The sequence below is a fragment of the Parasteatoda tepidariorum genome, chromosome 9 (assembly GCF_982258835.1).
Source record: "Parasteatoda tepidariorum strain Cologne lab strain chromosome 9, Ptep-v5.0, whole genome shotgun sequence".
Classification (NCBI taxonomy): Eukaryota; Metazoa; Arthropoda; class Arachnida; order Araneae; family Theridiidae; genus Parasteatoda; species Parasteatoda tepidariorum.
Genome location: NC_141763.1, coordinates 98221236 through 98243451, shown reverse-complemented (window position 1 = coordinate 98243451; position 22216 = coordinate 98221236). Strand labels below are relative to the sequence as shown.

At 29.7% G+C, this 22216-nt stretch overlaps 1 protein-coding gene and 1 long non-coding RNA gene across 3 annotated transcripts in view; both read right to left on the bottom strand.

The window, feature by feature from the left end:
- Nucleotides 1–22216, bottom strand: part of LOC107439618 (uncharacterized) — a 315949-nt gene that overhangs the window by 47018 nt on the left and 246715 nt on the right. The gene's annotated exons all lie outside the window — the stretch shown is intronic.
- Nucleotides 7915–12159, bottom strand: LOC147804949 (uncharacterized). Its single transcript, XR_015429455.1, has 2 exons — nucleotides 10628–12159; nucleotides 7915–10341 (listed from the first exon to the last, which is right to left on the bottom strand). It is a non-coding gene; the product is annotated as an uncharacterized LOC147804949 (long non-coding RNA).

The window sequence follows — 22216 nt, the reverse complement described above, 5'->3', positions numbered from 1 at the left end:
CAATTTAGCGAGATTTCATCACCTAAAAAAATCACTAATATTCATTGAAAATTTTTGCAAATTTTTATGAGTTTTGTCAATGCAGTGTTGAAGTAATTTTTCAAGCATTTAAAAACTTTTAAAAAGAAAAAAAAAAAAAGATCATAATCTTTTTATTTATAGAAAACTGTAGCTTTTCTTTATATCGTTATTCATTTCGATATTCATTTTCATTCTTATCAATATTCACTTTTCATATCGACATTCATTCATATTGATTGCCATATTCATAACTAGCATCGAAAGCGCTGGTTAAACACATGCAAAATTAAACCATAACAGTCATGAATAGCTGTTACGAAAATCACAAATTATTTGAAAAACAAAAACCCTTCATAAAAGAATTTCGAAAAAAAACCTGCAAGATCAACTAAACAACCAACATCTGATTTATGTGAGAAAAAAACTGAAAGAACTAAAAATTTTAGAGAGATAGATTTCTCACACTACAACTTCAAGAGTGTCAAATAGCCTCTAGTGGCAAGTTAATAAATCACTTATAATACTTCATTACAAAAATTTGTCATTATTATGAAAGAATGTGGACAAGTTAAAAAAAAAAAATTTAAAAAAAGCTGAAACATTAATGATTCATGAGATAGTTTTCACGAAGCTGCCGCTAAAAACGATTCTCGTCAATGTATAAAAATGAAAACGTATATTTTTATCGTTTGCTGATTTTCAGTGCTTAAAAAAGTTACGTTATTCTAAGTATTTTAACCAAAAAGGCGGATTCTTATCTTTTAAAGGCAATATTATTCTATTTGCATTGCAAGATAGTTTTCTTTTGATAGAAAAATAATTATATTTTGATAGTACTTTTTTTTGGTTGTAAAATAATTTTCTTTTGATTGCAAAAGTTTTCCTTTTACTGCAAAACAATGTTTTGTAATTGGGTATAATATAGCCTACGTCACAGGTTGTGTTGTTCCTACTAAATTTAACACATGAACGGCATTTTCTGCGAGCCTAACTTCAAGCCACAAATAAACAAACGAAGTGTTCGATCGTTTAAATAGCTGCTCGCCAGATTTTATTGCATTATAAAGAAAAGTTATTGAAACTAAATACAATTAAATAAACAACAACAACTAAAACAAATAACAACAACTACTAATAACAATAACTAAATAAACAACAATTAAATTCCATTCGTTTAGCATTGCGTCATATGTTGTTCCTACTAAATCGAAGTAGTTGTGTTTTTTTCATATTATACCCAATTGCGAGAAAAAATTGTGACAGTAAAAATATCTTTATTATTCATAGATTTTAGTAGTTAAATTTCGTAATTAACTACTAAAATTAATTATGATTAGTAGTTAAATTCTTTAAATTTTATTATTTATTTATTTATATACTTTTCATTTGATAGCTTTAATTGAAAAATAACTTCGATAGGATTACTATCTATTCTTAATTTATTTTCTATCTTTCTTTTTTTTTTTTCAAATCCTTTTTTTTTATAATGTATTTAGTATAAAACGAATCTTCCAGCTAGAACATAAAAATTTAAGATAGTTGAATTTTTCTTCATTTTTACCCATTGGGAAAATGGGAGTCGTTCTACTAAATCAACTTCATCGACTCGATTTACTTCAACACTATAATCACAAAGAAAGAGATGTAAGTGTCATGAAAAATTCAGGCTAACATTAGCATTAATAAAAAAGTAGCACAAGATCAAATGAAAAAAATAAATAAGCAGACGATAATTTTGGAACTTTTTGGAGTTTATTATTTTCCAGACTGAATTTTTTCTTATTATTTCCTTCAGCGTGCATTTTTAATATTTTTAGACAACAATAATTTAAATATCTTTATGTTCTTTTTATGATTAACTTAGTTATATACAGATAGAATAGCGAAGAAGGAAAAGAATTCTGAGTCGTCTTAATTGGGTATAATATGAAAAAAGCACAACTACTTCCACTTACTAGGAATAACATTTACCTTTTAGTTTAATTAATAAACTGAGTTTTAAATATGTTTACTAAATTCATAAACTTCGGTAAAACAACAATTAAATTATTTCCAAAGGAACTAGACTAATACAATTTCAACCTGGCGAGTAGCGACTTATCAGGGCTTAAGAGACGAAAAACAAGACACTTCGTTTGATGCTTTTACTTGTTGCTAGAAATCAGGCTCGCAGAAAATGCTGTTTACTAGTTAAATTTAGTAGGAATAACACGATCTGTGACGTAGGCTATTGTATACCCAATTGAGTTGGAATTGAAAACCAATCCAGTCCATTGGGCGGCAAGAGGAAACATGTATTGATGCAATTTTTGCAGCCATGACTTGAAATGTGGCGTTTATAAAAATCTGCTTAGTAAATTGCAATAACGCTATTACAATTTTTTCTCTCTTGTAATTAATCGTCATTTTTACAGTATATTTGATTGATTATTTATTTATTTTTATCTTTTTTCTTATTGAGAAATAACTATTTGGATTAAAAAATATTTTTCTTTTAATGACATTTTTTTTTTTGTTTCAGAATATTAACATTAATTTTGATGAAAACGTTTATTTACAATTGAATTCAAACCAACACTTTTATTTAAACAAAATATTAAAGCTTAATTCAAAATGCATTATTTTTACGAATTGGCCTACCTATTGTTTCGTGGCCTGAAATAATCATCTTAAACATTGTTAAATCATTGTTATCAAAGTGCAATAAAATATCGTGAACGACTAATCTTTACAGCCAAATGTCGATAATGATCAAAACATATTTTATTTATTAATTTAAGTACTAAACCTGATAGTTACGAAATGGGAGAAGCAGACTAATTGAATAATTCGCCTAATAGCGGTCATTTATATTTTCTTTTAAAGTTTTAATGATTATTTTATGCAGATATTTATCTTAAATACCTTAAAGCAATAGAGTTAATAAATATATTACAACACTGTATTTTTTTAAGATGGGTGTATAGCAGTGGACGGGACATTACATCACCAATATTGCTGACAAAAATATTATGCATTTTCGAATTTAGGATAGAACATATATTAATTTTCAGCAATAAAAAAGAAGCTTTTTCTTGGGGGGGGGGGGGGTTGGAAGAACGAAAAAAAAAGCCGACTGAGAAAGGATTAAATAACATTGTAAAGGCAACCAAAATATTAAACAAATAATGGATAATTGATTAGATTTATTTATAATTACAGGCGTCAAAATTGGTTAAAAAAATAATACTAACTTTAAAAAAAAGTCCTAACTCTCGGAACCTTCTACAGCCTCCACGGAGCTTTAGGATTCCGCAGAACACCATTTGGGAACGCTGGCGAAGATTATCGCAGCATCGGTAGATTTATTTGGATTTAGTAGATAGGTAGATTTATTAGATTTAAAATTACAGCGCCTCTACACAAATTAAATTTGAACAATATAAGCGCCTGTTTGCAATTTTTAGATACCTGAAATTTGCAAACGTTTTTTTTTAAATAAAGTATTTAAAATTATGTTGAAAATCTAATTGTTTAATAGTGGTCTAATCGTGTTAGGATAGCAAATTTGGATTCATGAAGATATTACAGCAAATTCACTGCATAAAATCAAGCATCAATGACTGCGGTCAGTTTTCGGGTGGGTGACTACTTTGATGAGTCTGCGATGGAACCGAAGGTATGCAGTATTGGCCCACATTAAGCTGGCAGGTCGTCGGGCAATCGAAGCGGGGCGCCATCTCCTCTGCAGAGGATCAAAATTGTGATGGCATGTCTTCGGATCATCCTCAGGGATGTTTCCCAGATCGTCGCAGATAGCTCATCATTGTGCAGCTCTAGTGCGACGTAAACAAATTACAACAACGACGCTAACTCTGTAACTTTAGCTGACAAGTTAAAGGCTTTTTCCAATTAATATAGAACATTGCAAGGACAGTGACCTCACATTTTGAATGGAATCATATTCGAGTGTTCTGGGGTTTAATAAACTATCTCTAACTTTTAATAAGCGAACAGTTAATGATAATTAGAAATAACATTCATCAAAAACACTAAGATCACTGACAGGTGTTTATAATCAAATTTTATTCTTTATTTAAAATTTTCTGACGCCAACAGCGAGCGCAACATCACTATATCATTGGCCAAGTGAAAAATGGATAGAAGTGTTGCTAAGATAGGTGGTGGTACTATATAAAAAAAATTTTGAAGATAGCCGCTCCTTTTTCAAATTAAAAAAACGAGTTTTCTTCGCCGGATATCCCGCAGAGGACAATCACGGTTTTTTGCGGTTTGCGGCATGTTTGAAATCTTAAAGGATATGCACAAAAAAATGCTTAGAATTTGTGAGCAAGCATTTAGCTCTATTTCGCCAGTAATGTCTTTTATTATAAAGGATATTATTAAATGACCTCAGAAATAGTTGGATATAAATAACATCCCTCACCACGGTGAAGTGTTTCTTCCCGATACATTATAACGATAACATCACCACATTTCAAAAGCGTAACGATTATTAACTTCGAAACTAAATTGCATATATCCGACAGCATTGTATGCTTAGTACATTTCGAGTTTAACTTGCACTTTATTATTGAATTATTTTCAAAAAGTAGTTTCATTTTAATTTTAAAATTGACCCGAAAGCTATTATAAATGGGAAAAAAATTACAGTCAAACCCCGCTATAGTGAAAATTCAAGGGACCGAAATTTCAGTTCACTATATCCGTACTGCAATCAATTTTAACTAATTTTTCTGAACTCCTCCCTTTCATTACACATTGTTCAAATAAATGACTGAAAAATATTATGGAGTAGCATAAAATGTGATATTTTTTTCATTACTCTTCGTCTTGTGTACAAGTGTTCGTCTTCTCAACACTTCCCGACTCTCAGATAATTTTTCCTGAATTTCTGTTATTCCGCTTTTTAAACTGCTATTCGAGCACATAAAAGTATTCTCAGATAAAATCGCTTAGCAAATTCATCGACATTAGTCCAGATACTGGAAGATTACGGCTTCTTCGAATGGTGAACCACTTCAGTAATGCTTCTTCAACATCCTTGTGATCTGCTTTTTCTCAACTTTTTTCTGTCACCTAAATTTTTTTCATGCGCAGAAATTATTAATTGCCTATTTTTCCATAGGTTACAAACTGCAGATTTGAATAGTTTATATTCCCTGCAAATACCAGCTTGATTGCATCCATTTTCAATTTTTCTGATTTTGCCCATTTTATCATCCATGGAGAACGTTTTACGTTTACTGCTGGCCATAGTTAAATTTGAGACACTTGTTTGCAGGATTTTTTTTAACTGAACAGAGAGCAAAAAGGAGTTGAAATGAGGGCCTTATCAATACATATTAGTGTCCAACCCTTTGACCAATAATGAATAATTACTCATTCCCTCTGACAGAAAATGCATATTGATCCCACTGACACCTTACAGGTGCATCATCATCTGCCTGGGTTGGAAACATCTGCTTGCTTTGTTTAGGGATAGGAAATAAAGATAAAAGAAGTAAACAAGAAAAAATGCTTATCGCTACATTCCCCTCTATAGTTGGTTTTAAAAATAGGTATATGTATTTATTTTGAAGTAGAAATTTCAAAATTATTACAAAAAAAAGTGGGGGGGAAATCAGTCGAAAACAGTTCATTATATCCAACTTCCTCACTTTTGTGGTTCACTATATTTACAAATAATAACATTATACGTGTATAGCGAACATTTCGTTCACTATATCCGGGTGTTCACTATAGCGGGGTTTGACTGTATATTTTTATATAAATTGCAACACGTGCTTCACTTTTAGGTTTAAATTCTTAAAAACTATTCATTGAAACATCACATTAAAAAATCTCATAAAAATAAAATTTTACCATTCCTAAATTTTTAAATTTCATCAGCTCTATTTTGACAAACTACAGTCCCTGGCCACATGATGAGACGCACTCTAAGATGCTATGTAAAAAATTTTACAGTGTTGAGCATAATCTTGTATGTCTATACAATTTAAAAACTCCTTGAAAAAAATTTTTTTTGCAATAACGGACCCTATTTGCACAAATTCATAAAAGCGGACCCTGGTTGAAAGAATGTGAGTAATTTTTTCACAATTTCACGAAAAACGGACCTTTCACAAAATGTCTGGACAGACCCCTGTAATGGGCTTTTATTAGGAAGATTTTTTATATACTTCCTATTTGTATTTATTTTTAACGTATTGCATTACAATGTTAATCAATTGATACTTGAACATAAATAAGTGTAAACTGGCTTCAGCCGCATAATAACAATAATGCTGTATCATCACCTGATAATTAAGATTTCACATAGAATCTTAAAGTACGTCTAATAATTTGGCCAGAGACTGTAGATTAATTTGGTAACAGTTTAAAAATTTATGTTTATATTTACTCGAAGTCAAAATATATTTCTTAACTAAATTATTTAGTGTCAAGCATATTTATCATCATCTTCAATAGATATAATTTCCTTACCACGGGAAAGGGTCCATTATGCATTATGATGACCACTTCGCCATTCGGTGTTAATAAAACTTCGTCGCATGAAAATCAAACGTTCTTTTTAACTGATTAAAAAACACATCGAAAAGATATTTATTTAAAGAATATTTTTCCAAAGTTTGTAATAGTATTATCGTGCTATTATACTTAAAGTCTAGACACGGAATGTCTAGAATTGCGTCTCAGAAAATAAGTAAGATTCTTTAATTAAGAAGCCACTAAAAAAGGCTTAAAAGGTGAATGTTCTATAGTATTAAAAAGTCTCCCTTATTTCATTAAACTAATGAATTATTATGTTAATTAATAAAAAATACCAAATAATTGGAGTATAAATAATTTTATTTTTAGGCGAAACAAATTTTTGAATTCGAAAATAACGAGTTAAAATGTTGTTTAAAATTAAAGACTTTTGCTAAGAAAATTTTTTAATATAATCGTATTGACTTATTTACAGAATATAAGAAATTTGAGCTTTGAACCATATTGTCGTTTGCTTCTACCTTAATACGGTACTGAGAGTAACCTGAAACAGGGGTCTATTTAGAAGAAATTTGGGTCCGTTAGCGGACCCTTCACAAAATATCTTTCCATAAAAACGGACCATTCACAAAATATCTTTTCATAAAAACGGACCCTTCACAAAATATCTTTTCATAAAAACGGACCCTTCACAAAATATTTTAACTTAAAAACGGACCCTTCACAAAATGATTTTTCGTTTAATCGGACCCTTCTCAAATTTATTTACCTTCATTATTGTTTTGTTAATCGAATAAACCCTTCCCAGGGCAGAAAACAAGAAAGATGGATGTAAACGAATTAAGTTTTGTCTTCGGCAGACGATTCTTCCATTATTCGTTCGAAACGAATATTCAACCTTCAGCAGTATAGGCTAAATACCGAATATTTGTATGTTGCATCTCTAATTTAGTAGCAGCAATTGCGGTTTATAATTTCATACCGTTTTGAAAATTAAAAATTTTTTTTAATTATAATTTTACAGTGCTGAGCATAATCTTGTATCTATTTACAATTTAAAAACTCCTTGAAAAAGTTTTTTGCAATAACCAGACTCTATTTGCACAAATTCATAAAAGCGGACCCTGGTTGAAAGAATGAGAGTAATTTTTTCACAATTTCACGAAAAACGGACCTTTCACAAAATGTCTGGACAGACCCCTGCCTGAAAAATCAAAAATAGGCTAATCATGACCTTACAGTCATGAGTAACAGTTGCAAACTCACAAGAGTCATAAAATTTGTATATTAATCGCAAAAAACCATCATTTTATCATTGATTAACACTGCTTACTTAATATGTGTAAATTTAACTACATTTTGGAGGGGGGGAAATCAGTGGAAACTGTATATAAATAGGTCTGGGAAAATAGTATTTAAAATGCATTTTTATAAATTATTATTCCATTTCATTGAATTGTGATTCGAAAAATATTATACATTGCTTATTTTTATATAACAGTTCCAATCATATTGTCAATTAGTATCTCAAATTTTTGAGACAATGCCTAGCACATTATTTGCAATTTCTATTGACGTGTGTTTTTAAAAAGGTTAATTAAAATTTTAAATGTACAGTAGAATATAGAATTAATAGAAATTGAAATATTTCAATGCATGAAATTTGTACTTTATTACAGTTATTTTGTTAATAAAAAAAATGCACTTCCGAAAAAAAAACTCGCTTGGTTTTTTTTAAGAGCTTTTAAGAGGTGTTTTTTTTTTTTTTTTTTTCCTCCCGAAATATCCTAGCCGGGTTTTTTATGTTGGGTAAAATTATAACAACTCAGGCTTTCGTTCAGTACGTGATATTTTCACTCAAATAAGTATAATTAAAAAAAAATAAAAAAAAATAACGATAAATAAAATAAAGAATAAAAATATTCTAATAAAAAGAAATTAAAGACATAGTTACTGCATGAGCCAAAATAATTAGGTTTAATGCTCGAACACTCTTTAGAAGAAAAAAAATTTCAAAAGAGTTAAAAACAACCCAATTGTTTATCTATTTATTGATTATATTCTTTAATCCACTTTCACTAGAGGAATTTTTGGTAAACATACGATGTGCCTGTCACATAATATCGTCCTTGACCCCAAGCTATGAAAGAAAACAAGAAAACTGGCCAATTCCTCTTACAGCCAGGCTAATTCCCTTTACAGCCAATAAAAGAAAAAGAAAAAAAATTCCATTCCACCAAAAGAAAAAAAGAAAAGCTTTTAATATTAGGCCGAAAACATAAAGCTAAGGAAAAGTGAAGAATTCTTTAGCTGCATGAGATGTGCGTCAATATCTTTCTTTTTTAACTTGATGCACAACCCCTTGGGGGCACATTTTTGTGTCATTAATTGCTGCCATGTAAGACATAGGTTGGGCTCTTTAAAAGAAATCGGTTACAAGATCTGAGGAGGTAAAAATCAAAAGAGCAATTTGCGATGATAGCTTTGATTATGAATCAGATACGATGATTTTTAATCTTCGATGAGAACTTTTATCGCATTTTCGAAAGTAATTTTAGCTTAAGGATTATCAAAATATATCTGATTTAATAAAAATCGAACAGTTAAAACAGAACAACAAATTTTCAACAACAAAAAATCTTTACAGTCTTTTAAAAATAACGAAATTTTATTATCATTATCAATAATTTTAAATAACTAATAAAATTGTAATAACATTGATGAAAGAGTATGGATTAAATAGAACGCTATTAATTAACTAATTATTAGCAAGATTTAATTTTACTTTACGATCGTTTTAGATTTAATTAATCTCGTCACACATTTTAAGAAAGATAAAACTTTTCGGATAACTTAAGCATTCCTCTAGAACGAAGGAAGTTTTTTATTTCGAATATATAAATAATGACAAATTTATGTCAATTAAGGTAATTTATGCTGAGGGCAAATTAGTTTCATAATTCGCCCACGTATATCGGCACTTTCTAAACCCGGTCCAAACTACTTCTCGCAAATTTTAATGAATTAATTTGAAGCATTATTGCAGATTAGTTTGATAGATATATTGGAAATTGGTAACAAGACAGTAGAAACACTGTAGGACTTGATATGTAATGAGTTCTACTCCGTATGTTATATTGAAAATTGGATACAGTGACAAAGGAAAACACTAATTGACTTGATATGTAATGAGTTTTACTCCGTATGCTACAGTGAAAATTGAATACAGTGACAAAGGAAAACACTAATTGACTTGATATGGAATGAGCTCTACTCCGTATGCTATATTGAAAATTGGATACAGTGACAAAGGAAAACACTAATTGACTTGATATGTAATGAGTTTTACTCCGTATGCTACAGTGAAAATTAGAAACAGTAACAGTAGAAAACCACTGATTGACTTGACATGTAATAAGTTAGTTCTACTTCCACATGTTTATTGAAAATTGGAAATAGCGACAGGGGAAAACACTGATTGACTTCACATGTTAATGAGTTTTACTTCGTATGGTGTATTGAAAATTGAAAATAGTGACAGTAGAAAACACTGATTGACTTGACATGTCATGAGTTCTACTCCGTACGCTATATAGCAAACAGTGATAATGGTAAACACTGATTCATTTGACATGCCATGAGTTTTACGGCGTATGTTTTATTATCTTGCTGTTGGAAGCATATAAATAAATTTTATAAGGTATTTAATAACATAAATAATAGAGGTAAAATTTGTAATAAAGATGACTGGCGGTCATTCAAGGGTAAATAAAATAGATACAACTTCAAAATGTGATGTTTTTACATATTATGCATAGTTACGCATACCTGCCAACTTTTGATCCCTTCCATTACGATTTTTCCCAGTGGTAGTAAAATGGAATTAAAATTTCAATTGTAAGCAAAAAAATACGTTGTGTTTGAAGAAACATTAGCTGACAACCATGATAGTAGCGCATATTAATATATAAGCTTAATTTTTGTAAGAATAGTGGTGATCAAAATCATTTAAAAACTAAATTTATAAAAGAAAAAATATTATATATTTACTACCACTTTAAATATGAAAATAAAATCTCCGTTTAAATACGGGAGAGTTGGCAAGTATGGTTACGTGACAGCAAAAAAAAAACCGCAAACAGGGAAAACGAAGTTCACTAGAAATCGTCTTTTTGGATTAAAACTTATGAAAATAGATCCGGGTGAAATTGAACAATTACAATGCCCACAACAAAAGAACATTCCAGCTGCTTTTCAACAGGTGGTCATCCAGACACTTAAAACATTGAAACGCAAGCCACGACCGTCCTTGGCTCAAATAGATATAACTCGTAATAATAATAATAATAATAATAATATGTGGTTTGCTAATCCATTAATTTAGATTCCGTTGGAATTATCTTCGGCGACGTAGGAAGGGGAGAAAAGCAACGGTTCCCTAGAAGGTAAGCATCACTTCCAGGAACAGCTGTAGCAGTTCTTATTTACCGCTATCAACAACTATCATTGAAAAAGTTTTTGTGCCAGGTGAGCCTGCAGCGTTATTTTAACACTATATTCGAAAAGTGTTCATATCAGCCTTATCTGTGTACACTGAGGGGAAAAAAATGGTCCAAGCAACCAGAATATGGTAAAATTTACCGTGTTTTTGGTTCAATGGGAACAACAAAGAGTTCAGTAATTTCTTAACTTTGATAAAATAAACAAATCTGTGATATTTGATAAACAGGGAAAATTTTATTTCAGCTTTGTATTTTTTACTACATGTGTGTTAATATTAACAATAATTTTTAAAACCAGAATTTCCGGTATATCGTTACTATATAAACGGAAAAGTTACCAAATGAATGGTTTAAATACCGTATATTTTGATTTTATTAAGCAGAATTTATTTTTTTTTACCAGAAATGTCATTACTTAAAAAGTGCGGACATTTTACCAAGATTATTTTCTTTGCAAACAAATCATAAAATTCAGAAGAAAACAACCCAATAATAAATAATTCTGATCGAAAAGAAGTTTCGCTACTATTTCAGAATTATAAAGAAAAAAAAATCCAAAATGTGATTACTTCTGACAGTTTTTAATGTATTTGTTATTAGAAAATATTAAATAATTTTCAAAAATTTAATTTTACAATTTATATACTCATTACTACTTAGATAATGTCCATTAATCCAAATAAAAAATTTTTTAATGCTGATATTGAATGTCGCACAAAGAGAAAGGCAATTCTACCGAACCCCTGAAAATCCAAATTCCAGAAATCCAAAACTCCGGATAAATCAAATAGATATTGCATGCACAAATTTTAAATTAAAAGAAATTTTGTAAAAATATTCGAAACTCTGTCCCTTGCTCTCTTTTGCTCATTGATCCCCTTTAACAATCATTTTCATTTTAAAGATAAACGGAATGTTACATCAAAATTAAAAAGCATTCAGTTGAAAGATTTTTTAAAAAAAAAGGATTTATTGAGTTAATACAGATTTGGTTTTCTCAGATATTGTTTCCCATTCTATAGGGATAAAATTTAATAGTTATTATTATCCCCAGTTAATGTAATTTCCATTTATCCTTCTGAAATTCTGGAAAATCAAAGAATTCTAAAAAAGAAAAAAATATATATTTATTCAACTAAAATTACTATGTACCAGGGTTGGCAAGGTTTAGGACAGAATGGATTAATCCACGGTTTAAACCGTTCTCTCTAAAACCCCTTTGTCCAAAACTGTCTTAAACTGTCCAAAACCCTTTTACTCAAATTATGTCATTATTTTATCCGAACAATATTTAAGAGGTAAAATAAACATAGAACTAATAACATATTGATAATTAAATATACTAGAGAATATTTGTTTTTAAAAGTAATAATGTTTTATTAATATTGTTTGACTCTTCAATTTAAACAAAGGAAGATTAATCAGTAATCAAGTTCATTCAATTGGTCCTCTCTTTCAATAGTACATAACTGCAGTTTGGCCTTGCCATACAGGTTAAAATATTAGGGACTAAGTGCTTGGTTCGTCATAAACACGTCTATTTTTAATCCATAGTACTATTCAAGAATACTTTTATTTCATTCATGTTCAATTCTTTTAGCATAGTGGTGATACATCACCAGTGTCAATAGCTGAAACTGATGTTATGCTCTTCAAAACTGTTAATACATTTTTCAGTTATTTTGTATCTTCAATTTAAACTAATATATTTATATTTAAAAACAATTTTTTTTAAAATAGATGTCTTTTTTCTCATCCTGTAATGCAGAAATTATAACATTTTTTTAAAAAAATATTGTGAAAAACAAAAGGTTAATTTTTGAACAAATTTAGTATTTTTTTTAAGAAAAATTATTCTTTTTTAATATTGCCATATTTATCCTTATGTAAAAATATTATTTATCAGTATTAAAAGCATATTTATATTTAAAGGATTAGGTATTCACTTTTGTTGTTCAATAAATTGTGGAGCTTCAAAAATTATAAACCTTTTCCTATTATATTATATTATTTTCTTTTAATCAGTTATAGTAAATTGTATAAAAAACATCAAATATTTATTGATACATGTAATTATTATGTGTACAATGGTTACATCTATAGAATTTTTACCTTTTACCAAAGTTCAAGGTTTTGGACACTTTAGGTCAGTTTTACCCAGTTTTGGACAGTTTTACCCAGTTTAGGACAGTTTTACCCAGTTTAAGACAGTAAAACCCACGTGTCCTGTCCAAAACCAGTTTAGGACGTCCAAAGCCCCAACCCTGCTATGTACCCACCCAAACTGTCACCTTCTGAAATACAGTAAAAATAACGACTTTAATTATCCTTACGAAAAAATTATTAGATTTTACTCAAAACAAAGAAGTAAATTATTTCAATATTAGTAAATTTTTGGCACAACCAAAAGAATTATTTTGCCAAATTAGTTCATAACAAAAAAGAATGTTGAATTGAATAATTTTGAATCACGTTCGAGTCAGCTGCTGGAGGAAATAAAATATTGCGTCATTACATCCATAATAAAAGACCCTCACCTACATTGCTGAGAAGCTGCACCCTAATTTACAGAATAAGATTTAAAGAATGTAGGATATCCCTTCTCAGATAACAATTCAAGGAAGTGAAATATGTATTAGTTCGTTTTATTTATTTGCTCCTTCTAATAATGAAATCCATTTCTTTTCTCAGTAGTCTGAAAGACGTTGCGTGTCTTATTATCAATGTTCGATTGAAAAACATCCTTTAAATTGAGCATTGAAACTTCGCACACCTTCACAAAATGTCCATGTAAAACTATTTAACACATAAAAATATCAAGACATTTTATTTTACTCAGAAAAAAATATTTCAAATGAGAAAAATAAATCAATGTTTTGAGCCAACTATTCCATAAAATGCCAGGTTATCGGAATCGGTTTCTTTTAAACTATTCCTTTTTAAACAAACAGCTAATATACGATAAAAGCAACACAATTATTTTGAGAGCGCAATATATACGAACACAATTTACTAATATATCAGAAAAAACACATTGTTTTAAGCCAACGATTCTTTAAAATGCCACGTTATCGAAATCGTTTTCCAATTTTAACTTTGAAGCAGTTTGTTTGGCATCAAACATCTAATGTATGATATAAAGAATACATTATTTGAGAGCACAATATATGAGAATACAATTTGTCACCTAATACATCAGAATAAGAACACAATATTTTGAGCAAACGATTCCATAAAATGCCACATTATCGAAATCGTTTTCTGATTTTTAACTTTGAAACTATTATTTTAGAAATAAACATCTAATATATCTTACATTTCTTAATAAATAAGTAAATTTGAAACCAATTTTAGAATACATATTATAGAAATATAAATGATAGTCAACAAGATGATCCATACAACGAATGAAATAAAGAAAAACTGTTATAAATTTCTTGACCGCTTACAAAAACAGGATTATAGATGTGAAAAACTAGCTTTTCTGGCAAATTCTATGTATTCTATTGTTTTACTATAACAATATTTATAATACTTAAAAATTTAATAATGAAATCTCTCAAACCACATGGAAATATTTATTATTTTCATTTGTTGGTTTTGCTATAAGTGTGACATATTTTAGATTTATTACATTAAAGAAGTTCCGCCAATTTAGTCTTGCTCTTTCTAGCGCACGTCTTTAGGTTTTAAAATTTATTTTGAAATTAGCTATAACAAACTCTTTCGGTGTATTATTTTTAAACTATTTTAACTGTCATCATTTAACATATTTAAGAACATTAATCGTAACATATTAAACATTAACAGTAGATATTTAACATTAAGGGTAAGCTAGCAACAATCCAATTAACCATTTCAAAAAAATAATAATAAATTCTTAAATAGAAAAGTGGCAAAACAAAAACAAGTTTGTTTAAGGAGTAAAGCCAATAGAAAGACAAATCAAGCTCTTTCCAAATGTGTCATTTCATTATTATCTAACTGTCCAAAAGTACTAATTCAAGAAGAGTTTTCCAATTTCCAGAATTTTCACAAATTAGCAGCACAAATACGCAAAATTAGCTCATTGCTAAGATCGATATTCATAGAAAAAAAAATTTTTGAGCTGTCAATGCTTCTATTTAAGACTGATCAAACATATGCGCCCAGAAGGGGGGAAAAAAAACGATGCACTTTGATACTCAGAATTATTCTAAATTTCGAGTTAAAATAAGTTACAGGTTAAATTTTGCGTTATGACACATCATAACTCGAAATTTAACTTTGTACCTTTTTTATTCCGCATTCCCCGGCGTATTTGATGCGCTTATAGTGTGTAAGCGGAATCAGATTATATGGCTCCCCTACACCCTTCAAATCATATATAACGTCTTCAACTTCCGGTTCGAACATTTTAAATCTAATAGCAAACTTAAAATTTGTAGTCTCATTTAAACCATTGCTTTTCGATAAATAAAATTAAAACATCAATTTCATCTTCAGAAATGTCATTTTCATTCATAAACACCAATAAAAATTGAAAAAAAAAATTCTAAAAATGCAGTTTGTTTGTTTTTTTATAAAATCTTATTATACAAACAAACCACAATTAGCTCATTAAAAAATCACTTTTACTACCACAACTTTTCATTTTTAACAACTTCATTCTTAAAAACGAGTTTAAATCCCCCCCCCCTCCCCCTCAAAAACATCACCTGTGTGACCCCAAGGAATCCTTATTTCCAGGCCAGTGATCCCTTCTTCTTTTATCTACACACACACGCATGCATGTATATGAGAGTGTAAATAACGTTCTTCGATATTGGCTCAGTGCCAAGTCAGTGGCCTTGAGCGTTCATTGGCCAAGGCAGATAGAACAGAAACCTAGTCTACTGAAAAAAAGAAGTTTCTTTTTCTTCGACTCTCCCTTCTGCTTTCTTTTTTTTTTTCTTCCACTCATAGAAGTTTTTTTTTTTTTATTTAATCTTTTTTTTTTTTTCGTTTCCTTCATAATATTGGAAAGGCTTTTCGGTTCGGGTTGAAGACTTTCACTGATGCTTCTTTCCCCCCTTTTTTGTAAGACAATGCTTACGCAAGAACAATGGAGCAATTAGATCAATCTAATTAGAAAAGACTGATGCTTGGGCTTTCTTATCTTTTGAGAAGGTTTATAGCGACAGATAGCTTTAGATAAGTGCAGATAATGCTTATCATTGCCAATTATACATCTTTTATCGGACCTATGCGGTTCAACTATTTATTTATATCATGGACGATTATTTTTTATGAATTATGAAGGTATCGTAAACTTGGTAAATTTTGATGGGGAAGATAGGGCGGCTTTTTTTCATTATGCCTGATGAACAAGAACTGAGAAAATGAATATTTCATCCAAAAAAAAAACTAAATTTTCATTTATTCTTTTATTTTATTTTCTGAAGAAATAACTCAAAAACTAACCAAACTTTCTGATTTTTTTTTATTTTTTATTTTAAAGTTTGAATTTTGATACATATCTGTTAAGGTTTTTCCTTAACCTAAAGTTTGTAGCGATTCCTGGCAACTATTTATAGTGTTAGTTTAGAACAGAAACACGTGTCTAACGCAATTAATTCTTCGAATTTATTAGGTATAAATCTTAGCGGCTCCGTCAACGGATACAATGAAAATGACTCTGTAATTGCAGCTAAGTATTAACAGAAATGACGTATTCAGAATTACGTATAACTAATATTTAAATTAGCCATTACGAAAACTAGATAATTAATCACTGTACTAACACTTTCACATGTGAATATACACTCGTGAAACATTGTTGTTATTTCAAAGGAAGGAAACGTATTTCCGATGCATTTAATTTCTTATAGGAAATATATTAGAATTAAACTATTAAAAGACATTTGAAAATTTCACATTTCTTAAATTAAATATTTGCTGTCGAAAGTTAAAGGTAAAATGAACCGAATGTCTTGAAATAACACACTGGCACATGTAAACATAGCCGATTCTTATTTAAAACCATTTTGAACACAGCTGTAAATTAAGTCTTACGGCAAAATTCGTCTCCTTAAAATATTGAAGTAATTGTAGTTAACTACATTTGTAACAAAGTAGTTGTAGTTGAAAGTAAACTACAAAGATACAGTAGTTTTTCCGACCACTGCTTTTACATAATGTTTCTGTGAATTTTTAATTCACACAACAAATTGTTTTGTTGTGTGAATTAAAAATTCATTGGACAAATTGGAGCGTTTAGTTGAACTTTCTTTTGAAGATAAGAATATTCGAACATGATGTTCCAAAACCTTATTACCGGATGATCTATTCAATATTAAATCACCATTTGTTCTAATATTTATTCTAATAAAACATTGATTTTTGTTCGCCTCCTCTCCCCATCTTATTAGGGATAAATATTAAAAAAACATTTTTTTAAAAATTATGTAACTAAAAAAATTATGATTTTATGAAATAAAAGAAAAGTGCATCATACACATAAAACAAAAAGGTATTTGTAGTTGTCAAATATAACGGTACACGTTACATTTGACAAAACTGAAATTGACGTTGGATGTAGTGTGGACGTTTGGAGAGAGAGATACCAGTTCAGGAGCTGTCCACGTCGTCTGACAGGATCAAATAAATGTGGCATTTTTACCACGGCTGCTAAAAAATACAGTCCTAAAATGGACTAGGTGCTTGGCCGTGGCTAAGAGGTGGATTTATTAAAATATATAAATAAATAAATAAAAACTAAGAGTTTTAAGATGAAAAAAATAGAGAGGTTGTTGTCCAAAAAAAGTACAGTTACTGATTGTTAATCACGGAATATTTTAAGTAATGGAAATAAAGGCAATTAATAGGAATTATTATAACATTAATAATGTGAAAGTCAAAAGATTGTAACAACACACAATATTTAAAAGTATGATTAGACTGTCTTACTAAAAATTTCTAATATTACAATATTGAGTTCAATAAAACTAAGAATGTAATCAATAGGCGAGTTCCATTACACAGAAACGTGCTCCAAATTTCTTCAACCAATAGAATGTAAACAATCATTTGAATTCCGACTTTATGAACATTCAGTTCTTTATTTTCATATTACGTCATAACTGTTTAACATCTTTTTATCTGATTAACATCTTTTTTATAAATATTTCAGACAATTATGTCAACAAAAAAAGTATTCTAGATTAAAATCTTACAAAAAATAATATACGCACAACGTTTAACAAAAAAACGATTCAACATTCTTACTGAATGTGGTTTGACCAGTCCGCTTTAGTTGCATCAGATTCACGATGCATGTTTCATATTAATTTTCAATTCAATAAAACACACACAATGGAAAATATTACAAAATAATATTCTCCATTTACAAATAGAAGTTAGTGACTACAATATCTTAAATAACACTAAATCATTAACATGAAGAAAAAAAAGGAATATTTCTATTCTCTCGTTTTACGATTTTTTTTTTTTTTTTTTTTTTTTTTTTTTAATTTTAAAAACGGCGTTGAACAGCCGATCCAATTCTGAGTTTACGACTATCAATGTTCAACTCTGTAACCTTTTAATTTTGAACCCAACCCAGAAAACTTCCGGATTAAGCATTGGGATAAATTTGCCCTCATGGAGGACTTTTTGATAGAAATAACCAGCATTTACGTTACAAGAAGAGGAAAACTACGAAAACATGCCACAGTTAGTCCAAAGGCAAGGGGATTCTAACCCAAGATCCGTCTGTCACTGAGGATAGTTTATGTCAGCACTGTGGTCAGTGCAAGCCGGGAGCAGAATTCGTATCGACCAGCCAACGCTGGGTTTCGAGCCTGGGTTAACTCACTAGAAAACGAACGCTCGATCCCCTGAACCACCGCAGTTTTTGTTTTGGGTTGAAACAGATTGAACTTTTTCAACTCTTCAAGCACAATGATTTCATCTGACCCGATTAAAATTTATATTCGCTTCAAAAATACATAAAATAACAGTCGAAATGCTTCAAGCTCCTTAAAAATCAAAATTCAGTTCATTTTCAAGATTTGCCGGGTGGGAATGATTTGAACATGTTTTAGAATACGAGTTTTATTTCGTATCATTAATGTTTCACTTCATTCGCTCATTGACTCCTGGTCTTGATTATGGGATTTTGAGTAAAATACTGTTTTTGTTACAATAAATAACAATATTCGATTAATAATAAAATTATAAATAAATAATAAAATTAGAAAAACTATGATGTTCAACCAGCGAGGTTCAATCACTTTTAACGCTATAATCACCAATGGGATATAGGATAAAGAAATCTCAAACTTAACAAATAAGAATTAAAAAAATGCACCATTTTCAGAACACTCTAAAAAAGAGAATAAACAATGCCAAATGAGGCGAGAGTAAGTTAATGGTTATTAAAACATGATAACAGATGTTTCTTGTTCATTAACCACCATTAGTTCTTTTCGAACAAAACCTCACATTTTTTACGTAAATTGCTCATCTAATCGACAGTGTGTATTCTTTTTTTACCTGCGGTATAATTTACTCGGTTTATGCACTTTTTTTAAGGGTAATAAGAAACAATTTTCGGAATTTAATGAAAAGCGAAGTGTAGCAAAATATTTTCAGTGATATTTTGGTTTTATAACATTTTTTTACTTATTTACTAGGGGACTAAGCCCCCTGCCCTGTTCGATAACGCTTACCAACCCCGATTATTGCTTCGAAATAATTGCTGTTTCTTGGCATAAAATAATTGAAATAATTCAACAAAAAGAATGTACTAGAAAGAGCTCTTGTGCCTCCACATTCCCCGTACAAATATTTCCCTTATGTTGATAAAATATTATATGTTGATTATATGTACAAATATTATATGTTGATAAAAAATATATCTAAGTTCTTAAAATGTATTATATATATGTAATACATTTATATATAAATGTTGCTATGTATACATTTATATATAAATTATATATACGAGTGAACGAGCTCATGTACCTGACATAGCTCTGCTGGTCATGGGGATGAGAACAACATATATATTTATTACCTTATTAGGCAATAATGAGAGCCTTGATTATATTAAAGCTACAAGAATAAATATTGCCGAAAATATGAGAATTTTAAAATATCTTTGTATTTATTTTCCCACAATATTAGAACAATACAATCCTTCTAACCACCTTTTAAAATATGTAATTAATACTGAAAATTAAACTTGGGATTTTTGTAATACAGCTTAATTTCTGAGTAGTTTGCTTTCAAGGAATTATTTGTTTCCTTCGGCTTAAAGGGGGGGGGGGGAGTATATTTCCCAGAATTTATAATTACTCAGTACATATTTCTTATCACTTTAAATTTTGAAAAGGTTATCTAAAAGGTTATCTATTTAAAAAATTCTTAAGAGTTCTCTCATCTCACAAAGCAATGCCTTTGCTTAGAATCTTGGAGGCTATTATTCAAAAGTTTAATCAAAAAGTTCATCATCAAAAGTAAAAACAACATAACACAAAAGAATGCCCTTTTAAAGTCACATGTAATTTTCTTTATATATACATAGCCTACTTAGTTGGAAAATACAAATCTGAAAAATTTGATGCACCACCCTCTGATTTTTACAAGAAATTTTTTTTTACACATTATTGCAAAGTAGAGGAGCCGACTTATATAGCTTTTAGGAAAATAGATACCACGAAATAAAATAGACTATATCAGATGGCTATATCTTAAGTATTTAACATCCGAAAATAACTCATTTCACATCTCCTCATAATTCAAGCGAATTCAAGATGAAAAAAAAAAAGTAATGTTAATAAGAAAGACTCATAATCTTGCGGATTTCCACTTGGTTTCCTAATTCGTTTAACAAATTCTCCATTTCTAGCTTAGAAGACAGCTGCTGTCCTTTTAAGAGAGGCCAACTAGAGCGTCGGCGCTAAGAGAGGCTGGTGATTAGATAAACCCATCACCGCCCTATGACCCCGACTCTACGCCCTGTACCAGGGGCACTCGTAGAAAGTGGGGGGCCCTTTTCTAGAAGGAAATAACTGTCTTTTGTGGCGACGCATGCGCTCTGTCTCGGTGATTAGAGAAGCGCCCCTATACGTGTATCGAAGCCTAACGAGCTTCTTTGTTTACATTCAACTTCTGAAAAAGATAACACCCAAAACAGAGTTTGAATTGTATTTTAGAGGATATTAAAGATCTAAACAATTTATTATTTATTTCTGCGAAAAAAAATACTTATAATTATTGCAATTACTTATAATTAGTATAATTATAATAATAACTATTATCATATTAATGTTATTATTATATTAATATAATTATTATAAAATTATTTAGAATGTTTATAATTATTATAACTATTTACACGAAAATGCTGAAAACATAGCACTTAAGTTTGAATCAGAGCTTACGAGAAAACAGAAATTATAATTACGAAGTTTATATTAAGAAAATACACAAATTATTAATTTTCTCGAAAAAAAACAATTCATAATTATTAATTTACATGGAGCTTCCCAGGAGATAACACCTCAAACAGATTTGGAATCAGAGTTACTCGGTCCTTGATTTGTAAACAAGGGAATTAGTAAATTAAAACCTTTTTTTATCACTAGCATGTGCAATAAAAAACGAAGAGAAAAACTGAAACTCTAAGATGACTAAGACAAAAATAAAAGATTTAGCGCTAGCCCAACAAAACTAAAAAACCGAACAGTGGTCGGAATAAGCGCACTACAAGTAGTGAAACTACTGTAGTGGCTACTTTTTTTTCGTAGTTTGTAGTGTAGTGAGCTATTTTCCTTTAAAAAAGGTAGAGTGGTGAGTAGTGCGATACAAAAAATACAGTAGTTCATAGCGATTCCTGGAAACTTCTCTTAACAATAATTAAGTAAAGAAATACGGCTCTAGATCAATTAATTTTTCGAATTTAATAGGTATATTCAATTCAATGGCTGCAATGAAAATAACCCTGTGGCTGCAGCTGAGCGTTAACAGGAATGACGTATTTATAATCACGTATAACTAATATTTAAACTAGCCATTAGAAAAAAAGATCATCACTTCGATCACACTTTCACAAGTGAATATACACTCGTGAAACATCAGAGGTCTGTCCAGATATTTTGTGAAAGGTTCGTTTTTCGTGAAATTGTGAAAAAATTACTCACATTCTTTCAACCAGGGTCCGCTTTTATGAATTTGTG